This window comes from Globicephala melas, chromosome 16 (genome assembly GCF_963455315.2).
Source record: "Globicephala melas chromosome 16, mGloMel1.2, whole genome shotgun sequence".
Classification (NCBI taxonomy): Eukaryota; Metazoa; Chordata; class Mammalia; order Artiodactyla; family Delphinidae; genus Globicephala; species Globicephala melas.
In genome coordinates, this window is record NC_083329.1 from 77829295 (window position 1) to 77843933 (window position 14639).

The 14639-nt window shown below is 49.2% G+C and overlaps 1 protein-coding gene across 4 annotated transcripts in view; it reads left to right on the forward strand.

Moving 5' to 3' along the window:
• GNG4 (G protein subunit gamma 4) overlaps positions 1–14639 on the forward strand; it is a 68289-nt gene that overhangs the window by 23067 nt on the left and 30583 nt on the right. For 2 of the 4 annotated variants that reach the window (XM_060286374.1, XM_060286376.1), the window contains exon 2: positions 8720–8830. The exons of 1 other annotated variant lie outside the window; for it this stretch is intronic. The gene's annotated coding sequence lies outside the window, so the exon portion shown is untranslated. Of the gene's footprint in view, positions 1–8719; positions 8839–14639 lie in introns of all 4 variants that reach the window. One more of the 4 variants, XM_060286375.1, reaches the window with a different exon arrangement.

Genomic DNA, 14639 nt, shown 5'->3' on the forward strand with positions numbered 1-14639 from the left:
CTTTTTAGAGCAGTTTTAGGTTCACAGCAGAATTGAGCGCAAGGTACAGAATTCCCATGTACCCTGAGATACATACAGCCTCCCCACTAATCAGCATCCTCCATAAATGAGGCACAGTTGTTACAAGTGACGCACATACATGGACACATCATCATCACCCAAAGCCCACAGTTGACATTTGGGTTTATTCTTGGTGGTGTACCTTCTATGGGTTTGGACAAATCCTCAGAAGATTTTTAGGGCAGTGAGACTATTCTATATGATACTGTGATGGGGGATACCTGTCATTATACATTTGTCCAAACCCCTCCCGGGAGCTACTTTCAAGGTCAGTTCTTTCCCAGGTTTAAGAAAGTCAGCAGGGCTTCCCTGGTGGTGCAGTGGTTGAGAGTCCGCCTGCCGATGCAGGGGACACGGGTTCGTGCCCCGGTTCGGGAAGATCCCACATACCGCGGAGCGGCTGGGCCCGTGAGCCATGGCTGCTGAGCCTGCGCGTCCGGAGCCTGTGCTCTGCAACGGGAGAGGCCACGACAGTGAGAGGCCCGCATACTGCAAAAAAAAAAAGAAAGTCAGCAATGTTTTACAGGTTTTTCCCAAGCGCTGCAATTGACTAACAGTCCTCCTCTTTTGGCGTTCAGGAGCTGTTTGTAAATAGCACCCTTGACGAAGACAAATAACAAGTTGCTAAAGGTGAGAGGGAAACTGTGATGGAGCCACAGACAACAAAGAAATCTTATTTGATCTGTTTTGCTCCTAAAATCTCATAGGAAGTAAAAATCTGAGAAATAATTGACACACACACGCGTGCGCGCACGCCCACACGATGTAGAGGAAAATCCGGATGCCTTGTAACAAAGTCATCTTATTTTTTTAAAAAAAGATGAATTCTCCAGGAATGTGAAAATTAATGGTTTGCCCTAAGAATACTAATAGAAAATTCATTCTTGAATAATGCTAGGAGCGGACATAGGACAGCAGTTATCCTTTTCTCGATCAGAAATTACATGGAAAACTCAAAAGTATCACCTCTTCTGTCAGTCACTTCCCACTTTGGAAAAGTAGCTTTTCTGTCGAAATAATGTCATGTCAAAATGAGATTCGACGTAGTCTGACGTATACCACGCTGTCTTTCAAAGGACTTGCCTGGGCCCCGTGACCTCGCTCTTCTTTCTGATTTCTCCCTTTTAGAGTGGGAATGTCTACCCTATGCCTGTCACTGTGGTATTTTGGAAGCAGATAACTTGTCTGGTTTCACAGGTTCACAGCTGGAGATGAATTTTTGCCTCCAGATGAATAAGTCTTAACCCATACCTGATGTAGATGATATTTAGATGAGATTTTGGACTTCAAGTTGATGCTGGAATAGATTAAGACTTTTGGCCTGTTGAGATGGGGTGAATTTATCTTTCATGGAAGAGGGACATCAATTTTGGGGGATCCAGGGGGTGGAATGTTATGGGCTGAATTGTGTCTCCCACCAAATTCAGAATGACTTTATTTGGAGATAGACCTTTAAAGAGGTAATTAATCGGGTCATGTGGCGTTTTCATAAAAAGAAGAAATTAGGGCACTGTCACACCCAGAGGAAGACCATTTGAGAACACAGCAAGAAGGCAGCCATCTGCAGGCCAAGGAGAGTCTCTTCAGAAGAAACCAGACTTGCCAGGAGGCTCTCTAAGCGAAAACCCATTTTCTTGCCTTTTCCAGCCTCTAGAGGCTGCACGCATTCCTTGAGGCATGGCCCCCTCCCATCTTCAAAGGCAGCAGTGTAGCATCTTCAGATCTCTGGCTGTGACACCAACTCTTCTGCATCAACTCAGCTTCCTTCAGCATCATGGTCCAGCTTGACTAACTGGAATATGTAACCCAGCAGGCAGAAAAAAGTTGGCTTCATACTCTGTGAGGGCTGATATAAAAGCAGCAGAGCACTATTAGGTGTTTTTTTTGAAGATGTTGGGGGTAGGAGTTTATTAATTAATTAATTTATTTTTGCTGTGTTGGGCTTTTGTTTCTGTGCAAGGGCTTTCTCTAGTTGTGGCAAGCGGGGGCCACTCTTCATCGCGGTGCGCGGGCCTCTCACTATAGCGGCCTCTCTTGTTGCGGAGCACAGGCTCCAAACACGCAGGCTCAGTAGTTGTGGCTCACGGGCCTAGTTGCTCTGTGGCATGTGGGATCCTCCCAGACCAGGGCTCGAACCCGTGTCCCCTGCATTAGCAGGCAGATTCTCAACCACTGCGCCACCAGGGAAGCCCCACTATTAGGTTTTTGAATGCTTGCTCCTCTCGATTAAGACTTTGGACTCCATTTGCAATGCCGAAGAAATACTTAGAGAGTGTCTGGAGTGGAGGATCCCAGGGAAGATGGACCTCTTTTTTATTTTGCACCAACTTGTCAAATGCCCTTTAATATCACAGCTGGTCTGCCAACCTTCTCTAATTTTCTTGACCGTAGTAGGGACCAGATAAGGGCAGTCACTGGGTGACTGGCGACCAGCAGAGGCTCCAGCATTGTTCAGACTCAGCGTGCTCTTCCTAAGGATCCTTTGTCTCTCAAGTCCACTCCAGTACATGCCATGCTGAATGCTTCTTAGCCCCGTACCTGGTTAGCATCTGTGTGATTAGGTGTTATTAGGTCAGGCAGATGCTATCAGGCAATCAAGATGTAAACTGAGTAATTGAGATTCAGATTGTAAAATGCATCAAGCTTGACTATCATGGTATTTAATTTGCAAAGTGGCTCAAACAGGAGCGGAGATGGCCGTGCCCCTGACCAGGGGACGAAGGGGACCATGTTCCCACCACAGACACAGAGCCAGAGTGGTCTGTATGTGTGACAGCACATGATTCTCTGCCACTCGCCTCAGGGGTTGGGACTTTCAACTCCATCCCAGGATGACTGAGAAAGAGCAGAGTTTGTCAAGTGAGGTTAAGACACCACTTTGTGCTTCCATGTGTACATAGAGGAAGCCTGCACCCTTTGCTGCTGCAGAAGTTATGACTCTTTGGGTGAATTAGTATCTCCCTCCCTTTTAGAGCCTTTGTTTCGAAGCGAATGTGACCTGCATTACTGGGTGGGGTGGAGGGGGACACTCCAAAATGTGAACTCAGTGTGTGAAATCTTTGTCCTGAAGCTGGGGAGGAGGGACCCTAGATGACCACTCTGAATGCCAGGAGAACCTGTCCCCAGTTTTCCTGCCAGAAGCAGTGTCACTTGTGGGATTTTAGGGTGACAAAGTGGCTTCCTTACGTTCTACGTGTAGCTCCTTTCACCTATGGGGATTGGACCAGAGAGGAAATCTATGTGAAGACACCATGCAGGACCAGAAATTGTGGCTTCAGCCCAAGGCATGGCTATTAATACAGGGTTATTGTTGGGCTCGCTCTCCAATGAGGTGATTTTTTCCTGGGGACACGTGGGGCTCAGCAGGCCCACCCCACCAGTCTGTGCCCAGAAATGTTAAACCCAAACATGCACACAGCTTCCCAAGGTGGAATCCTTGCTATAATTGATGCAAGGATTGTGTTGTATTGGGTTTTCCAAATAGAATTTACGTTAGCACTCTGTAAAAGAAATTTTTATCAAAGTATAGTTGATTTACAAGGTTGTGTTAACTTCCACTGTACAGCAAAGTGACTCAGTTATACAGATATATATTCTTTTTCATATTCTTTTCCATTATGGTTTATCACAGGATATTGAATATAATTCCCTGTGCTCTACAGTAGGACCTTGTTCTTTATCCATTCTACATATAACAGTTTGCACCTGCTAATCCCAAACTCCCAATCCTTCCCTCCCCCTTCCCGCTTGGCAACCACAAGTCTGTTCTCTATGTCTGTGAGTCTATTTCTGTTTTGTAGATAAGTTCATTTGTGTCATATTTTAGATTCCACATATAAGTGTTATCATATAGTATTTGTCTTTCTCTTTCTGACTTACTTCGCTTAGTATGATAATGTCTAGGTTCATCCATGTTGTTGCAAATGGTATGTCATTCTTTTTTATGGCTGAGTAATATTCCATTGTATATATGTACCACATTTTCTTTATCCATTCATCTGTCGATGGACATTTAGGTTGTTTCCATGTCTTGGCTATTGTGAACAGTGCTGCTGTGAACATAGGGGTGCATGTATCTTTTTGAATTGTAGTTTTTGTCTGGATATATTCCCAGGAGTGGGATTGCAGGATCATATGGCAACTCTATTTTTAGTTTTTTGAGGAAACTCCATACTGTTTTCCACAGTGGCTGCACCAGTTTACATTCCCACCAACAGTGCAAGAAGGTTCTCTTTTCTCCACACCCTCTCCAACATTTATCATTTGTAGACTTTTTAATGATGGCCATTCTGACTGGTGTGAGGTGATACCTCATTGTAGTTTTGATTTGCATTTCTCTAATAATTAGTGATGTTGAGCAGCTTTTCATGTGCCTACTGGCCATCTGTATGTCTAGTTTAGAGAAGTGTCTGTTTAGGTCTTCTGCCCACTTTTCGATTAGGTTGTTTGGCTTTTTTGTTATTGAGTTGTATGAGCTGTTTGTGTATTTTGGAAACTAAGCCCTTGTCAGTTGCATCATTTGCAAATATTTTCTCTCATTCCGTAGGTTGTCTTTACATTTTGTTTATGGTTTCCTTTGCTATGCAAAAGCTTGTAAGTTTGATTAGGTCCCATTTGTTTATTTTTGCTTTTATTTCTATTGCCTTGGGAGACTGACCTAAGAAACCATTGGTACGATTTATGTCAGAGAATGTTTTGCCTATGTTCTCTTCTAGGAATTTTATGGTATCATGTCTCATATTTAAGTCTTTAAGCCATTTTGAGTTTATTTCTGTGCATGGTGTGAGGGTGTGTTCTAACTTCATTGATTTACATGCAGCTTTCCAACTTTTCCAACACCACTTGCTGAAGAGACTGTCTTTTCCCCACTGTACATTCTTGCCTCCTTTGTTAAAGATTAATTGACTGTAGGTGTGTAAGTTCATTCCTGGTCTCTGTATTCTGTTCCGTTGATCCATATGTCTGTTTTTGTGCCAGTACCATGCTGTTTTGATTACTGTAGCTTTGTAGTATTGTCTGAAGTCTGGGAGGGTTATGCCTCCTGCCCCCTGCATTGGAAGCGCTGAGTCTTAACCACTTGACTGCCAGGGAAGTCCCATCCTGCTTTGTTCTTTTTCCTCAGTATTGCTTTGGCAATTCTGGGTCTTTTATGGTTCCATATAAATTTTAGGATTATTTATTTGTTCTAGTTCTGTGAAAAAATGTCATGGGTAATTTAATAGGGATAGCATTAAATCTGTAGATTGCTCTGGGTAGTATGGCCATGTTAGCAACATGAATTCTTCCGATCCAAGAGCATGGGATATCTTTCCATTTCTTTGAATCATCTTCACTTTCCTTTATTAATGTTTTATAGTTCTCAGCATTAAGTTAGTACTTTTGTCTCAAGGCTTAAAAGTATTTTCAAGGCCACAGTGTTTCCCTAGCAGTCTACAGACCTCTGTTGAAACACTGTATTGGTTAGGGAGATGCACAGCTGCTGTGACAGAGAGCCCCAGAAAGACAGTGACATAAAATGCACAGAAATATTTCTCTCCATCACCTCCGAGCCCAGAGGCAAGCAGTGCAGGTGGACAGGGCAGCTCAGCTGTAAGTGCATTTCAGAGATACAGGCTCCTTACACTTTGCTTCTCGGTCCTGCCCCAGGACTGTAGTTCTTAGTCTCTCCTGAGCATCCCAACCCCCGGAAGGGCTGATTAAACCACCTCCCACTCCCAGTGTCTTTACTCAGCAGGTCCAAGTGGGGCTTGAGAATTTGCATTCCCGACAAGCTCCCAGGTGCTGCTGGTCCAGGGACGGCGCTTGGAGAGCCACTGCCCGAGGCCCTGTGCTTGCCTGCCCTGGTTGATCGCAGACATGTCCACGGTCCAGATTATGGGGTGGGGAACGAGTGTGGAGGCATACACACACGGATTGTTCAGGCCAGGCAGGAAGTGGCACTCTGCATTTCCACTCAGTTTCCACTGGTGAGAAGACTCACAAGGCCCCACCTACCTGCAAGGGATGCTGGGGCAAGTCTAGTTCATTGGCCATGTCAATGAAAATAATCAACAATCTATAATAGGAATAGAAAAGAGTGTGATTGGAGCCAAACTGAAGACTGTAGCCCGGAAGACAGCATCTTAGATAATTCTGAGGAACTGCTCCAGAGAAGCATGGTTTTCAGCACAGTTTTATGTCTTGTCAGAACAAAGAACATTAAACAAGTCGGGGATACATTCCTTCAAGCTTTCAGAAAAAACAGACCAGCACGTCACACCAGTGAGTCAGCATGGCCTTGGCACCTGGGAAGGCAGTCTTATCATCGAAGGAGTCCCAGCATTGGTGTCCCAGGAAGGGAGGCATTTAATCTTTATTTTTAACATGGGCATTCTTTACTTCTGGTCAATGTGCCCTTTTCTTTAAAGCAGATGTGAAGTATAGGTTTGATAGGCCACAAACAGGCTGTTTCAGCTAATATAAAATTGAAGTGAATGCATGGGGACTCCTGGTGGAGGACCTGCTGGACCCCCCTTGGCTTCTCCAGTTAGGACCCCAGTGGGCCCCCTCAGTGGGCTAAGACCAACCCAGCAGTCGAGATCCTATGCCAGTTGGAAAACCAGATACTTGAAAACAGAGAATGAAGTGGGTTTTGGGACCATTAATAGGAAAGTGAAAAACAAGGGAATAGGCCAAAAAGGGTTTTCTTTTTTTTTTATATTTATTTTATTGAAGTATAGTTGATTTACAACGTTGTGTTAATTTCTGCTGTACAGCAAAGTGATTTACGTATACATATATATATTCTTTTTCATTATGGTTTATCACAGAATATTGAACATAGTTCCCTGTGCTAAACAGTAGGACCTTGTTGTTTATCCATCCTATAGATAATAGTTTGTATCTGCTAATCCTAACCTCCCAGTCTATCCCTCCCCCAACCCTCCCCCTTGGCAACCACAAGTCTGTTCTGTATGTCTGTGAGTCTGTTTCTGCTTCGTAGAAAAGTTCATTTGTGTCATATTTTAAATACCGCATGTAAGTGATATCCTGTGGTATTTGTCTTTCCCTTTCTGACTTACTTCACTTAGTATGATCATCTCTAGGTCCATCCATGTTGCTGCACGTGGCATTATTTCATTCTTTTTTGTGGCTGAGAAGTATTCCATTGTATATGTACCACATCTTTTTTGTTTCGTTTTGGTTTTTTTGGCCACGCTGTGCAGCATGTGGGATCTTAGCTCCCCAACCAGGGATCGAACATGCACCCCCAGCATTTGAAGCTCGGAGTCTTAACCACTGGAAGGCCAGGCAAGTCCTACCAATCTTCTTTATCCATTCATCTGTCGATGGACATTTAGATTGTTTCCATGTCTTGGCTATTGTAAATAGTGCTGCGGTGAACATTGGGGTGCGTGTATCTTCTCAAATTATAGCCCAAAAAGGGTTTTCTGATGGCAGAGGATGAGAAAACAAAACAGGGAAGGAGATGAGAATAAAACTCCATAAAAGTCTAACAATTTGGGGGGATGGGAAGCACCCAGATGCAACAAATTACTGTGACAGGAAGAAACAATCACTTTGGAAACAGCAGGCATGGGTGTTTGTGAAGCCGTACAACGGGCCCAAACGACCTCAAACCAAAGCGCATTTGGATGCCCCTCTAGCTGGGGGAATAAACAGCGCTGTCAGTCCATTCCTGTCTGGCCTTTGTTTTTGGTCCAAGTTCACTGGGATCCTGGAAGATGGATGCTCTAGGGCAGGATGCTGGGAGCCCTGGGGGAGGGAGCCCATTGTCCCAGAGTCAGCCTTTCTGGGGGAGGGAGTTGGCGGGGCTCATTGTCTCTCCGTGGAGAGTCCCCTGCTTTAAAGCCATCTAATCAAATCATCTCTTCTAAATGTCCTCTGGTTGGAATCAGGTTATTCCTAGGATGTGTGAGAATAATAAGCATCAACATGTTAACCAAAATTGTCTCTGGCAAAATGCATTGTAGGGCTTCCCTGGTGGCGCAGTGGTTAAGAATCCGCCTGCCGATGCAGGGGACACGGGTTCGAGCCCTGGTCCGGGAAGATCTCACACGCTGCAGAGCAACTAAGCCCATGCGCCACAACTCCTGAGCCTGCGCTCCAGAGCCCACGAGCCACAACTTCTGGAGCCTGGGCGCCTAGAGCACATGCTCCGCAACAAGAGAAGCCACCGCGATGGCTGAAGAGTAGCCCCCCTCGCCGCAACTAGAGAAAGCCCGTGCGCAGCAGCGAAGACCCAAGCAGCCAAAAATAAATAAATAAATTTTAAAAAAATGCATTATAATCTGTCTTTATTTTCTTTGCTGTAATTTTCTCTATACTCACATTTTTCTACAATGGACATATCTTTTCATAAGAAGAAAGAAAACATCTAAACTGTTCCTGTTTGGCAGAGGTCTGGGTGAGTGGGGGTGGGTGAGGGCAGCGTGCAGGTACGGGAGGCCCCAGGTGGCCTGTGGCCTCCAGATGTTCCCCTGTACTCTTTGTCGGATCGGGGCCTTCTCTTTCTGCCTTTAGCTCACCGTCTCCCCTGGGGTCTGATACAGGAGAGACAGCTGCTGAGCTCGAGGGCAGGCACGGAGGGAGCTGGGGCTGTCTGGGAGACGCCTGGCTTCTGCTGCACCTGGTGACCCATCTCTGGTTGTGCTTCCAGGTGAGCCTCAAAGCAGGAGCCCTGACTCAGCCTCTCATCTGACGACTGTCAGCTGCCACTGCCGCCAGCCCATCCCCTGCCCAGGCCTGTCGCTGTGCCATCTCTCAGCAGGTGAGCAGGTAACGTACCCTGTCCAAGAGCAGGTTCTCTCTGGAGAGCAGGTGTCTCTGCCAGCAGTGCGTGTGTGGGCCTGGGGTGAGGCTGGGCTGGCAGGCTCCTTGATGGGTGGTCAGGTCCTCACACTGTCACTTTCTTCTTCTAGCAGGTGTCATCATCCCAGATGTAGGGCCCTCATGAAGCCTGTTTTACCCCCCTCCTCACATCATCCCTCACGTTATGGATGTGCCCCCTCCTGGGGGAGCATCAGGAGGAGAACCAAGCCATGTCCATGGGTTGCTGGCCTGGGCTGGGAATCAAGCTGTGTGCTCTCCCTACTAGGAACAGAGATGTTACTCAGGCAGGCACCCTTGTTTAGCAACTCGCTGTGACAAAGGGGGTGAAGGTCAACCAACACTCCCACCCAGCCCACCTTGCAGTCTAAGCTGCTTGGTCCCTTTAGGCCTAGAGGGCTGTGCTCACTGGCAACAGCTGTTTTTCAGGCATTTCCCAGAGAGAGAGACTGCAGCACTCTGTCAGCCGACACATAGCAAGGGCTTGTGGAGATAAGTCATATTAGGGAGGATGGCTGAAAAGGCACGATGAAATTCTAAACACTGTATCCTGAGTCAGGTCAGATGGGCAGCACTGGGGATTGAACCACCTTGCACTGCCCTGCCCCTGACTCTGAGTTTACCCAGTTATACACCACAGGATGCAGCCCGTTAGAACCTCCCTGGGAAAGCTGTCTGTGTGAGTGTATCCCGTGTGCCGGAGGAGAAAGATGTCTGACCACCGAGGTGACAGAGCCAGTCTCCTGAGTAGTTGGCTCGTTTCCCTTTCCTTCTGCCTTGTCTTCTAAAAAGCCAAGGGTCAAGTTCGTGGTCCACCGGTGGCCAGTATTCATGTTCAGCTTCATTGCGTCTCCATTCTTCCCTACTTCCACGTTTCTTCTTGGGTCAAGGTGGGTGTATATGCACGCATACGTATATGGAGAGAGACATCCATCTGTTCACGTGGAGGTATGGTGTCTGGGTAGTCTTGTTGCCAAACCAGACTTAGGTCCACTCTCCCGCCCACAGTAAAGCCAATCTGCTGACACCGGGTGGTGGTGAAGGAAAGTGCAGCGTTCTTTGCAGGGTGTCAACCAAGGAGTCCAGGGCGGCTAGTGCTCAGAACGCCCGAACTCCCTGGTAGGTTTCAGGAAAGCATTTTAAAGGCTGAGTGAGAGAGGGGAGTCCCAGGGGATGTGATCAGCTCACGCACAGTTCTCTGATTGACTGAAGGTGAGGTCACAGGACGGTGTCACATCATCAATCCTCAGGCCCCAGTAGGTCTGGGGGCTTCATGCTCGTGGTCATCAGGTAGTTAATTTCTTCCATTTGGCGGGGGTTTTAGGATGTACAGAACAACTCAGGAAATGTACATCAGACACTGTCATCTAGGTGCTTCAGAGAGGAGCTGAAGTGGAGGATATGGGGGAGGGCTCTGTCCCGGGAAGGCCCCATAGGGTCCCTCTCAGTTACAGTCTTGAAAGGGCAGCGATGTGGAACCTAAGAGGTGCCTGACCAGGTAGGGGAGGGAGCCCCTCCGAGACCTTCCCATGGGGTCCTATCTTTAAAAGGTTCAGTTGCCTTTAGCTCCATTTGACAAAAGCCATTTCCTTCTCCAGGGCCAACTATGTCCCTGGGTTATCTTGACACCACAGCGGGTGGGGGAATCCTCCCTGCCATTGCATGCCCAAGTTAGACTGGTTTAGGGTCACTCGAGGGGAGAGCCTGTCCTGGGAGAGCAGGCTAGCCCAAGTGATGGGTAACGGCCTCTTCGTGCCCTGAAGGCCCCACCAGGCTGAGGAGGGGCGACCAGCCCGGGCAGCATCGGGGAAATGCTTCCTTCCACTTCCATTAAAGATCTCTGCAAAATTAAGTTCATTAACCGCCTTGAAAATTCGAAAAATAAAGGGGTAGGACCTGGACCTCTGAGGTCCCTTCCAGTATTAACGTTTGGTGATTCAGAGCCTTGCTACTCAAAGTGTGGTCCCCGGACCAGCAGCAACTGGGGGCTTGTTAGAAATGCAAAATCTTGGACCAAACCCCAACTCATTTAATCAAAAAATCTGCATTTTGTCCAGATCCCCAGGGATTCATATGCCGATGAAAATTTGTAAAGGACTGATTAAAGAGTCCTGAAGGTACACGAACACCCACCTTCCGAGGTGATCTGATGGACATACAGGAACGACGGAGTGGAAACGATTTACTGCCAGCCGTGGTTCTCCACCTCTGGGACGTGCCAGAATCACCTTGGGAGGTTGTGAAATGCAGGTTCTGGTCTGTGGCGCCACAGTCTGGGCTCTGGGTGTGCATATGCTTGAGAATCCTTACTGGCCACTTGGAGACAGGACAGAAACGTGCACGTGTGAAGTGGCTTATAAGTCACTGACGGCAACAAGAGTGACATCCTATAAATGGGGTCAGCGAGCCCAGGGGCAGCAGAGCAGGGGGGTGAGGTGGGCAGGCTTGTCATCCCTGTACTGGGGACAGGGCTTTGCATCCTTATTTTTAGGATCTCCACGTTTAGTTACTTAGGGGGCCCTTCTATGTGCATCTGTAGTTACCTCTCCACCTCCTTCCTGAGCAACAGTGGAAATGGGGGGAAGGGAGGGTTCTATGTTATGTTGTTGGTGCTTGTTTTGAGATGATGAAAAAGACATAAACGTATTTTTATGTGCTGAGAAAGAAGGCACCCAGAGACACTGATGTTACAGGAGAAAGTGGGGTGCGTGGCAGGTCAGAGCCCCAAGAAGGGGACAGGTCCGCTACAGGTGAGGTGTCAGGCTTGGGTAAGGAGGTGCTTTCAGCTGCAACTGACAGGTGACCCAAGAAGTATGGCCTAGACAGTGAGGAATATATTCGGTCAGTATCAAGGGTCCGAAGTAGAGTGTCCGGGATCCACGCATCTCAGGGCTCTGGATCTGTGTCTCCATGAGTCTCCTGCCTTTGCCCTGGGTCCATTCCCCAACGTCACGATGGCAACTCTCAGTGAAGCCAGCCAAAGACTGGGACTTCTCCTGATGGGCCTTGACTAGGAAGGAAAACCTTTCCTACAAGTCCCCTGCAGATTTCCCCACATGTCGCCTTGATTAGGACGGGCTCATGCTCTCTGGTCCTTCTGCAAGGGAGGTGGGAAATGGGCGTGTGGCACCATGGGCCCCTGAAGCAGAAGGTGGGCTCTGCTCTCAGGGGCAGCAGGGAAGTGGGCAGCCATGGGGAGGGCCAGCAGCGGGTCCTGATGCAGAGGCACAGATGGAGGGCAGGATGCGTGTGGACACCGAGCAACCGTAGGAGGTGGAGCTGGAGTCAAGGAGGTTCTGCCCTAACGGCTTTTCCTCTATTCCATGGAAGCTGAGCTCACCTTCCAAGGACGAGAGGACAGAGGTGGTGAGGAGGTGATGGAGATTGACGTGGTCAGGAGGGCAGAGGGAGGGGTGATGGGAACGGGCTGAGGTCGCCAGGCTGCCTTGAGGACCCGCTCAGGCTGGCCTGTCAAGTCTGTGGGCACCAGTCCCCAGCTTTTGGGGGCGTTTCTCCAGCAGCCCTTCCGAGGGGGCCGGGAGGGGAAGGAGTTAGATTGAAAGTGCTGGGTTTCGGGGACAGAGGGAAGAAGGCAAGTCTTGGGAGAGTGATGACGATGCGGGGCTGTGGTCTGACAGACACTGTGGAGGCCCCGGGGCTTTGAGGCTGAGGAGGAGGAAGGGGGTGAGGACACCGGGGCCTGGGAGCAGAGCCCTCCTGGCTGAGGGCGGACGCGGTCCGGAGGGGGACCCGGTGGGGAGAGCGGGGAGGCGGAGCGGCCCACGGAGGGGACACAGGAGGGAGAAGACACGCGGCGCCAGGTGCTGGGCCCACCCCACCTGCTTATTTTATCTCTCGGACACGAAACGGAAAAGGCTCTTTGTCCAATATTAAGCATTTGGCCAGACTTCTCGCTCTGTGTTGAGGAGAGGGTTGAAAATGTGCCCTTTCTCTGTGACCAGGGGAAGGATGAGAAAGCGGCAGAGCGGGGTCAGGGCCAGTCCCGGGGCGGTGGGGAAGGAGAGGGCGGTTCCAGGGGGACGGATGGGGATCCGGTTCTGCAGGTAACGTTTTCTATACGCTCACACCCACCCTCACTCACACACTCTCACACACACACACTCATACACACCCACTCTCACTCACACTCACACACCCTCCCTCACACACAGTCTCACACACTAATTTCCATCCTCACTCACATACACACACCCTCACACCGACATACTCTCACACCCACCCTCACAGCCACTCACACACACCCTCACTCACACTCACGCACATACTCACACCCGCCCTCACTTACACAGTCACACAGACTAACACCCACCCTCACACACACCCTCACACACACACACTTACACTCACACCACCCTCACACTCTCACACAAACACCCACCCTCACTCACACACACTGTCACAGACACTAACACCCACCCTCACACACACTCATACACACAGTAACACCCACTCAGACACACACACACACACACCCTCACACACACACTAACACCCACCCTCACACACACTCACACCCACCCTCACATACTCTCAGACACACAAACCCCCACCCTCACACACACAGACACCCACCCTCACTCGCGCACACACACACACACACTAACACCCACCCTCACTCACACACACACTCGCACACACCCACATGCAATTCAGATTCCTTCCCCCCGCTCCCTTCCCCCGGATCTTCCTTTCTTCACTTCTGCTGACCCCGGGCTCAGCTTCCTCTCATGAAGCCCCCCTGGTCCCTGCCACCCCTCCACTTCCTCAACTGCTGAACCCCCCAAGTCAGTGATGAGGGAAGAGAGGGGTGATTTCAGGAACGGGGCTGGACAATGGGAATCTGAGGACAGTCATCTCAGGGCCCTTTTTCACTTGTCGGTCAGGCTGAGGAGGCTGGGAAGTAGACTGCATCTTCTCCTTCCTTTTGTGTGGACGCAGGGACATGTAAACACACCCGTGCACGGAGGGGCCGCCCTGCACACACAGGCTGGCAGAGGGCACGCCCTTCAGGCACGTGGGCACACAGGGACACAGCCCTGAGCACACATGCAGAATTGCACGCGCATCTCTGTAGAGTGCGGGGTAGGTGGCTGCTCCCCCGGGTTGCAAAATCCTCAACTACTCATGCCTCTCCTTCCCTTCCTGGGAAATAAAAGTTCCCAACCACGATAGGAACACACCCCTGTTACACTGTGGTTTTGGTGGCTGCTCTGTCTTAGAAGAAGGAAGTTTTATTTTTCGAACATTGCCTGTGGACAGATGAAGTTGCCATCAGGCCTCCTCTGGGCCAGAGAGTCAGTGTGAATGAGAAAAGCCAGAGTGTGGCCTGCCCACCACGGGACCGGCCTCGCCTCCTGCCGCCTCACCGTGCGCTGCGGAAAACCGGTGGCGCCGGGAGACCCACCTCCAGCTCTCGGGCTAGCCCGAGTAGACCTCCTCTGGGTACTTTCTCGTTAGATGCGGTAACGGTAACCTACGGCATGTGCTTTGCTGTGGAGCAGTTAGCATCACAGGGGTCTTCTGGCAGAATGACATGTTGGGTCAGGAAGAATTTCTTCCCCCTTCTAGAAAAACAAATCTATGCTTGGGATAGGTGTGTATGTGTTTGTATGTGTTCTTGTTTAAAAACGAACTCCCAACATAAAGTCTGTAACGTTTTAGAATGACAGCAAATTAAAGCGAATAATAAAGCGGGACTTCCCTGGAGGTCCAGTGGTTAAGACTCCCTG